Source organism: Haliotis cracherodii, unplaced genomic scaffold (genome assembly GCF_022045235.1).
Source record: "Haliotis cracherodii isolate W230 unplaced genomic scaffold, xgHalCrac1.p SCAF_5, whole genome shotgun sequence".
Classification (NCBI taxonomy): Eukaryota; Metazoa; Mollusca; class Gastropoda; order Lepetellida; family Haliotidae; genus Haliotis; species Haliotis cracherodii.
The window spans coordinates 8,775,754-8,785,876 of NW_027266308.1; the positions used below are offsets into that span (position 1 = coordinate 8,775,754).

At 41.7% G+C, this 10,123-nt stretch overlaps 1 pseudogene; it reads right to left on the reverse strand.

The window, feature by feature from the left end:
* Nucleotides 1–543: 543 nt before the first annotated feature.
* On the reverse strand, nt 544–6,327 carry LOC139442392 (uncharacterized; annotated as a pseudogene).
* Nucleotides 6,328–10,123: the final 3,796 nt, after the last annotated feature.

The following is a 10,123-nucleotide window of genomic DNA, read 5'->3' on the forward strand; positions in this document are numbered from 1 at the left end:
GCTTATTGTATTTAAAAGGGGTTTCCGTAGCAAAAAGGAAACCTCTTTTTAACCAATCAGAATCAAGCATTCTTCAATTTCATGGTAGAATTCAGAATATCTGCTTCGCCGAATCTGATTAAAAAACTTCAAAAACTAGTCATAAACACAGGTAAAGGCAATGCAATTGTTTACCTGAGAAAACCCGTCTAACTATGGTAAGGTCAAAATAGGGAATTGCATCGGACATCATTTATTTCACTGATGGCAGGAGGATATCTCTGTGAGCATGTCATGTCAAGGTGAGCTACAGTGGTTTGGAACGTTTCTTAATATTAATAATCGTGCACTTTTTATTCAATACAGAAATGTTTAAACAAGAATGTTGCATGCAACATGCGCAGCTTACCTTTGATTCGGCCCAAAGTTAGTTGTTTAATATTTCCAAGATATAATACTATTGGAAACTGCAACTATGAGAGTTGGAATGAGGTTTTCTATGGCTATTTTATTCCCTTTGAATCAGAGACCTGATTTGAAACACGGCGTCGCCTGAAGGCGATATTAGTCCACCCACCTGTTTCGAAAGTCGACAGCCATGCGAAACGGATCCCTTGTCCGTTGTGCTAAAACTGTCTTCCCACTGCCGTCTATTCCCATAGAAAGGATCTTGTTACGCCCACCTTGTGCGAAGATGCCGACAAAAATAATCTTCTCGTTTGACACTACGGCCAGTGTCTGGGCTGTGGATGATCAATTCTCCTTTAAAGAACAAGTTAAGTGAAACGATTTTGTTGCGCACATCAATTGTCCCAGATGTATTAAGTCAATTACCGAGAGAATCAATGGCATAACATTCGTAGAAAGTATTGAAATTGAAAGTACTGAAATCACACTCTACGTCATCGGATTCCAAATAAAAATTTATGTTTGTGTGGCCTAAAGCGATGCATGACAATTATTTTCTTTGGCTGATATGTTGGCTGACTTGAGATGCTTGCTAGCTTTACAGACGCGTCAGGAAGCGGCCAATCTAAGACTGTTACTATTTCTGTAAATCCTACACAAATAACATTGCATACATTGCTGAGTGTGTGAAACGACCTTTGATTTTGACATTGTGAATATTTAAAATAACAATTAAATGTCTATAACGAGCTTTTTATGACTAACATCTTGTTTGGGTACAATAAATTGTAACTGCCTACTTGTCCAGCCGGTGGCCTAGGGATAATCCCCATCTGGTTTGTTTAAGCAATATACATCCGTACATCCAGCATTCGTTTACTTCGAAATATATAATAAACAATTGATAAAAAGAATGAGCACTGTATGAAATATTGTATTATTTGTCCAATTTCTCATGTAACATTTCCATATACATAATTCGCTACTAGACACGAGCACGTTAAGAATATATGTCACATGGTTGAAATTTGAATGACTGAAAAAGGTAATGGTCATTTTTAAAGTAATTTGTAAACAGTTGAAGATGATTTGGAACAGTTACCAGTGAGACGTCTGGCCAAGACCATATAGGTCTTGTTATTAAAGACATACTTAGGGAATTCAGTAACGTAACAAGAATCTAGCAGAATATGTATTGTTTGGTATGTGTTGATACAGGAAGAGTATTATTGGCACATACAGTAAACTGCGGTTATAACGAACACGCTTATAACGAACTAACGTTTTAGTCCCGACTATATGCTGTAGTTATGCTGTATATATGCTTATAACGAATTACGGTTATAACGAACTAAAATTAGTAGTCCCTTTGAGTTCGTTATAACCGTAGTTTACTGTAATCAAAACAAATAAACGACAAAATTGACTTGGGATACATAATTTGATTTTGTCTTTGCACATGTAAATTATTACAGGGCAGTTTTCATATTTTCACAGATTTGATGCAGATTTAATTTTTCAATATTTTTATTCTTTTCTTTAATTTTCCTTTTCGCGTAGGTGGGGGGTGGGGGGTGGGGGGTGGGGGTGGGGGTGGGGGGCCAAATGTACATGCTTACATTCATCTACATTACCTTCTAGGGGCGATCGGGTAGCTTAGTGGTTAAAGCGTTCGCTCGTCACGCCGAAGACCCGGGCTCGATTCCAGACATGGGTACAATGTGTGAAGCCCATTTCTGGTGTCCCCGCCGTGATATTGCTGGAATATTGCTAAAAACGGCGTAAAACCATACTCAGTCAGTCAGTCAGACATTACCTTCTAAAATACATGTAGTCCTGAGTTCATAGTGCAGTTTCGGGAAATCATATTGGTACAAAGTACGGAAACACTAAGGGGATCCGGCTCCAAATGGAAAGCCTCTTTTGTCAGTACCACTGACAAAGATTGACATGAACACGTTCAAGTGAGGATATAAATCCCATCGTCCACGAAGTCGTAGTCCATATCAGCGATGCTGCCAAGGGAGGGTATGTTGAAGGTTTCAACGTGGTGATCAGACAGATTCAGGCCAACGTCGACACGGAAGACATTCTTCGACCCTCTGTTCAACACAACCATGCGGGTCCGGGGGGCTGAAGCGAGATGTAGGAGTGTGTAGCGTGGCCGACAGACACTGCGTCTGACATCTCATTTGAGTCTGAACAATATCATGTGTCTTCCTCATCCAAGTGTAACCTGAACAATAACGTTGTTTTTATGTTTTGTTTTTCTTTGTTTAACGACAGATTCAGCAACATTCCAGCCATATGGTCTGTAAATAATCGAGACTGGACCAGACAGTCCAGTGATTGATATCATGAGCATCGATCCAGGCAATTGGGATACAATGACATATATCAAACAAGTTAGCGAGTCTGACCACCCGATCCCGTTAGTCGACTCTTACGGCAAGCATGGGTTGCTGAAGACAAATTCTAACCCGGATCTTCACGGGTCGAATATATACTGAACCGCAAAAGAAACGTCATCCCAAGTAACATTGCATGAAAAGTTGAGATTTAAATATCTGGGTAATTTTTATCTAAGTTTCTAAAATTTAACATTACCTTGTCCTGAAAAATGAAATTTGATGATATAAAAAGAAAGCATGATCGCCCAAACGCATCACGGCAACGGCCATGGTAACCCGATGCAGGTGAGTTCTGTGCAATTGAAATGCACATGCGTTCCCCCATTTCTTGCCCTATAAAAATCCACCCAGATAGGATAACATTCATTCGTTATTGAATATGGAAAATAGATTCCATTACTACATGAAGGTTTTGACAACTGCAGATCAGTTTCATCAAACCGCTAAGGTCAAGTAATCAAATGACAATGGTCTTGACAACTGCAGATCAGTTTGAACAAACCGCCAAGGCCAAGTAATCAAATGACAATGGCCTTGACAACTGCAGATCAGTTTGATCAAACCGCCATGGTCAAGTAATCAAATGACAATGGTCTTGACAACTGCAGATCAGCTTGATCAAACTGCCAAGGTCAAGTAATCAAATGACAATGGTCTTGACAACTGCAGATCAGCTTGATCAAACCGCCAAGGTCAAGTAATCAAATGACAATGGCCTTGACAACTGCAGATCAGTTTGAACAAACCGCCAAGGTCAAGTAATCAAATGACAATGGTCTTGACAACTGCAGATCAGTTTGATCAAACCGCCAAGGTCAAGTAATCAAAAGACAATGGTCTTGACAACTGCAGATCAGTTTCATCAAACCGCCAAGGTCAAGTAATCAAATGACAATGAAATATAATTACTATCAGGTGAAGTATTTTTACAGACTGAAACATTAATTAGGTGCTATCAGTTTTTCATCAGACTATCAGACTGCATCATGTCAGAACATTAGGAAATGACCGAAAGAAAAAGTTACATTGGGGATTATTGTACAAAATAACGCCCAAATGAACTGCAATAAATAATCAACAACATGTGTAACACAAATGTAGAATAATGTTTCCTTGTAACTGAGGGTCTGGTTTTTTAAACAACATTCGACAAATACGGGATCAAAGAAAGAACCAAACACAAAAGTGTGCTGTGATACAGACCTTCCCCCTGCCCCCTCACTCCTCCGAGCACCAGGACGGCGACGACACATGACGTCATGTTCTCTGCTGGATGTGGCAACTCCACAACAACACTCTCACCCGCTCATTTAGACTCCCACGTCCGTGGACTGATAATTGAACCTAATTCCCACTGAAGTGTCATTTTATGAAGTAGTAAAGGGCACAATGCGACAGGTTACAGCTGATATGTCATTTAAAATTTAAATGTGTCCCGTTAGATACCTTATTTGTTATACGAGGGAACGAGTTAGAAACGTTTTGACATGCAGCAGTTGGAATAAAAACTGTACAAATGTAGTAATGGATTTCTTACTCACGAATGTCTTTTGAACTCTCTGCCTGACCTAGAAGCTCGGCATATGGGTTTAAAGTACAGCCAGACGTTTTGACAGTTTCCATAATAATATCGGACTGAGTACATTCACATAGTTCTTTAAGTACTGATAGTCTACACAGTTTGTTTGCTAATCCAGAGGGTAAACACAATAGATAGTGCTCCAGTTTAGAATCTGTTCTGAATGAACGGTACGTTGTGCAGTTGGAATAATTTAACATATGTATACCCCATGTCTGTTAGTAATTATCAAGAAGCGTACAAGAAAAAGTGTATTTTAACTGGGAAGGTGATACAGCGCCCTATAAACGCAAAACATAGATCAATCCAGTAGAAGCCGTAGGGTAGCCGAGTGGATAAAGTGTTCGCTCGTCACGCCGAACACCCTGGTTCGATTCCCCACATGGGTACGATGTGTGAAGCCCATTTCTGGCTTCCCCCACTGTGATATTGCTGGAATATTGCTAACAGCGGAGTGAAACCATTCTCACTCACTCACTCACTCACTCACTCACTCACTCACTCACTCACTCACTCACTCATAATATGATGTCTACCTTTCATTCTTTGAACATCATTGAATGTGCAGATTTGTCATTTATTTTATTTTATTTGATCGCTGCAACTAATGCATCAACCAGACACAACTGACAATATACAAGATTCTGTATGTGTGCTTTATGTAGTATATAGCACACAGCTTTAGATGCTTGACGGCATGAATCTTTAAAGGAGATTGAATAGAGGTTTTTTTGTTGAAAGTTAACTTCAAGGTATATATATTCATTAACCTTTTATAAGTCAGGCCCGAGGTTTTATCATAAGGGTTTTATAAGGGATAAGGGTTTTAATTATCATAAATACCCGAGGGAAAGTGTTGTATCTAACTTATAAACCGAAAAGAGAAACATTTATCAACTTTTTTTGTGTTGCAAACATATTTTCATGAACCTTAGGAAACGGACGTAAAATATATGTTGCTGCCGTACGGTTCTTGTAAAAGACATTCTCAAAAGCATTGCGATTCATCAGCCCATCTGGAGCCTTGTGGTACACTCACTTGGCTACAGATACGAAGGTTGTGTATTCGATCCTCGGGAATATGAAGAAAACATTAGTCATCGATTTTACATTGGGTTTAAATGCAAAATACAGTTGTCACGAGAAACATTAATATGTTTCAATGTTAACTTATTCTTAACGGAAGCTGTATTATTAAAATCCCCCGCATATCATATAAAATCCAAGGCATATAAGATAGTATATATCAAATATCCCAGGGACATTATAGCATCCCTGTTGATGACATATAACCCCACTGGGGTAACAATAGGATTACGTCACTGGAGGTTTATAAGAGGTTATAAGTGGAGATCTACCAGGTGCTAGAGCCAGAAAAGATCAAGTCCTTGGACAACAGCGGAAATCAACCAGGTTGAGAATGGTGGCGTTCTGATCACAGAAGAAACGGGCAGAGGGAAGGAGATGAGTGGCCCCACCTCGGTTGGACCCTTAATAACAATGACAGAAAGGAATAGGCATACATTGGCTATTGTTGATTATGGTACTAAGTATCCAGAGTCTGTAGCTTTGTCTGGCCCAGAGATAGTTGGAGGAAATGGTGGTGCCACAGTCAGATGCATTCCTCCTGAAAGACGTCTTGATTTCAGACCCTCAGTTTTCAACCGGTTTCGTATCGTTGACTTTGGAAACTCGGAGTCTGGCAGCTCACAAGTTGCCTCTCATTTCCGGAAGAGACATGAATGTGTTCCTCAGTGCAATAGTGCAAGGCCTTCGCCTACCCACCTTAATTTTAACTCCACCCGTTAGCCAATATCGTCCCATCAGTCGGGATACCACACTTTCAGATTTACCAAAGTGTCTGGCAACTTCATTCTGTGATTGGCCAGCTTCAATCATGTCTTTTACGCCCAGTTTTGCATTTTCTGTCATGTACACTTTAAGAGGCATTTTCCTTCGTTGTACCATCAATGAACCATGCAGATAGGGCGGTTTTTTTTGGCACATGCTGGTCACATGATGTGTCACCGTGGACGGCACGTTTTACACGTGCAATGCGCAAATTTTGAGCGAGTTTGCTATTCGCGTTCATTGACTGTATTGTGCAACAGAGATGGCCATTTCATTCTTACAGATGTGTGAGTTAGTGAGTTTGGTTTTACGCTGCTTTTAGCAATATTCAAGCAATATCACGACGGGGGACACCAGAAATGGGCTTCACACATTGTACCCATGTCGGGATTCGAACCCAGGTCTTCGGCGTGACGAGCGAACGCTTTAACCACTAGGCTACCCGACCGCCCCTCTTACAGATGAAATAACATGGGTTCCCTTAAATATTGTTCCTATTGGATGATATTTGATATTCAACATACCAAGACACTCAGAAAACAGACATGTATACTTCTACCTTGTTTGTGTACTTCATGTTGTAGTGGTTGAGGATTAATGTCAATTATCAGCTATTCACTGCTCATATTCCCCAATAACGATATTTTACACTCTCTTCTCAATAGTATATGTTCATGTGAGAAGTGGATATAAAATGCCTACGTTCACTAACCAAATCGCACCTTGGCTTCGGCTTTGACAGTCCATGCCAAGTAACAACCCGTATGTTCACATAGTTGGAGTTGAGGTGAAATGGGGTTTAACGTCGCGTCCAAGATTATTGCACTTATATAGCGACGTGCATGTACGTGTGTGTGTGTGTGTGTGTGTGTGTGTGTGTGTGTGTGTGTGTGTGTGTGTGTGTGTGTGTGTGGCTGCTTGTACTAGTCGGGACTGATGCCGATTTATAGTGCTAGCTCGCTGAGATACCATGCCGCAGTTTAACATGAATATCCCACTCAGACATAGTATACTGACTCCGAGCCGACCAGTCCTTGTTTTAGCCCCTTAATGCCGAGCGCCAGACAGGGTAACAACAAGTACCATCTTTTAACGTCTTTTGGTATGACGTGGCCGGGGATCGAACTCCGGACCTTCCGCTCTCCTGGCGGACGCTCTACCACTAGACGACGGAGGCGGTCTTACATAGTTCGAACGCCACCCCCATTCAAATAATGGCAAAAAAGAGTGAAATATTGATATTGTTTATATCATACTGTGATGGAACTGGCTTTATGCTAAGGTAATAAACATATGACGACGACCTGCTTACCGACATGGAGGTCAAACGATGCCTGATTTCCTGATCACTGATCCGGGTTGCCAGATCCACTGGGCTCACCCAAGGCCCGGGTTCGATTCCCAACAGGCGCACAATGTGTGAAGCCCATTTCTGGTGTTACCAACCGGGATAGTGTTGGAATATTACTAAAGGCGACGTGAAATCATACTCACTCACTAACTCACATAAACGAACATATGTTTTTAGGACTACATCCTCAGTGAGATATTCCAGGATAGAATATGCCTTCCATGTGCTGCGAAGTTGCATAAACCGCAATCTCATTAAAATCAGATCTTAGTTCTCGCTACCGATAAACAAAGATCTGAGGACACCCCATGAGGGGTCACGTCAGAACGACCTTTCATCCGACCAATCAGAGCGTCGCTTACCAGTGACAGTCGGAATGTGATTTCTAATCATGCAACCTCGAAAACTTTAACACGGGGTATTCCGAACGACGGAATCCATACAATCTAGACAATCTATTAGCCATTACAGAATGTTCTTTTGTTCAGGTTTCAAATTTTTTATCGTTAATTTATCAAAATATGATTCGAAGCGTAGTTGTCAATTTGAAATTAGTGCCGTAAAGCACGAGAAAGCTGCCCTCTGATTGGCTGATGTCGACTTCTTGTCAGTCATTTCATTGGTCGGTCAAAGTTCGCACAAGGTCGGTCTGACGTGACCCGTAATCGGATGTCCTCAGATCTTTGTTTAGCGGCAGCGAGAACTAAGATCTTATTTTAATGAGATTGTATAAACCGGAAATTAGATGCTTATGTTGTGTTAGATTTGTTTGTTTAAAGTTAGCATTATAAGATACGAATCAGTAGTATTGATTGATAGTGTGTTTTTCTAACGCCGCACTCAGCAATTCACATATAAATGACAGCGGTCTGTAAATAGTCGATTCTGGACCAGACGTTCCAGTGATTGACATCATGACCATCCATCTACGCAATCAGGATACGATGTCATGCATCAACCAAGTCAGCGAGCCTGACCACCCGATCCCGTTAGTCACCTCTTACGACAAGCACAGTCGCCTTTTACGGCAAGCATGCATGGGTTGCTGATGACCTATTCTAACACTTCACGGGTCCAATTCTACTCTTCATGGGTCCGTATCTGTGACTTAGGGGTTACTCTGCTTTAGAGAAATATCGCAGGGCTACGACTGTCGTAAGTCTATGTTAAGGTATGGGGGTTACGATCACCTTAACGCTACCCTCGATTCGCGGAACGGGACCTACCCACCCAAGTCGGGGCACTCCAAGAAAGGACTTCACACATTACATCCTTGTGTGGATCACGGGTCTTCAGCGTGACAGGCGAACGCTTGAGTCTACCCGGCGCTCCCGAATTCTCAGAATATGATTCGAACCTATATGTACGTCTGACCGTTGTACTTCACGCTCCTGCCTTAGCGAGCTTTATGAGGATACACAAGACCATCAGACATATAGGTATCAAAAAGAATTCCTTCTCCTTGGAGCGTTCGACTAAAGCAAGGGTACTACTGTTCCCAAGGTACGGCTTATACCAACTTGACCGGTAGGATCAACACCTAACAAAGCTGGTGTATCGCTATGTATCGTCGTCCCTGTACAATTGGGGCTATCAATCACCCATATAGGTAGGCTCTATTGTACTTTGTTTTGCACACGTATAATAGTTTTTCATGGTATTGAGTTCACAGAACATTACACTGGAAAGTCTCTATTGATGTTCCTCTCTACAAATATTGAGGAGCTGAGATTTATTTTAAACAACATATCTGACTCATGCGATCTCATTTGTAGCATATCAATATGTGACAATATGTATCGACGACGATTGTCGTGTCAGTCGTATATAAATGTGAACAGAGTGCACATAGAAAGCTAAGGTATAACCTGTTTAGGTTCGGTGGCAGTAAAGACTTTGATTGAAACGGAACTAAAAACGGGATTGGTTTTTTTAGGAGAAAGACCGTATGTTATCAAGAGTGAGTGAATATTGTTTAACGCCACTTTAAACAATATTCCAGCAATATCGCGGTGGGGGACACCAGAAATGGGCTTCACTCATTGTGCCCATGTGGGGAATCGAACCCGGGTATTCAGCGTGACGAGCGAATGCTTTAACCACTAGGCTACCCGACCGCCCCTTGTTATCAAGAGATAAGCAGAAAAACAGATCCACGTGGATTGTTTGAGACGGGGGCGGTCGGGTAGCTTAGTGGTTAAAGCGTTAGCTCGTCAGGCCGAAGACCCGGGTTCGATTCCCGACATTGGTACAATGTGTGAAGCCCATTTCTGGTGTCCCCCGTCGTGATATTGCTGGAATATTGCTAAAAGCGGCGTAAAACCACACTCACTCACTGTTTGAGACAGGGATGTTGGGTGTCCAGTAGTTGGGCTTTCGTACATCATACCAAGATTGAGTTTGTTTCCTCGTGTGGGTACATGTACGTGGTGATTCCGTGTTAGAATTGGTCCCCATCAGCCTAGAGGCGACCAAATGGATAGTCAGGCTCGCTGCCTTGTTTGATGCATGTCATCGTACCCCGACTGCTTGGATCGCTACTTA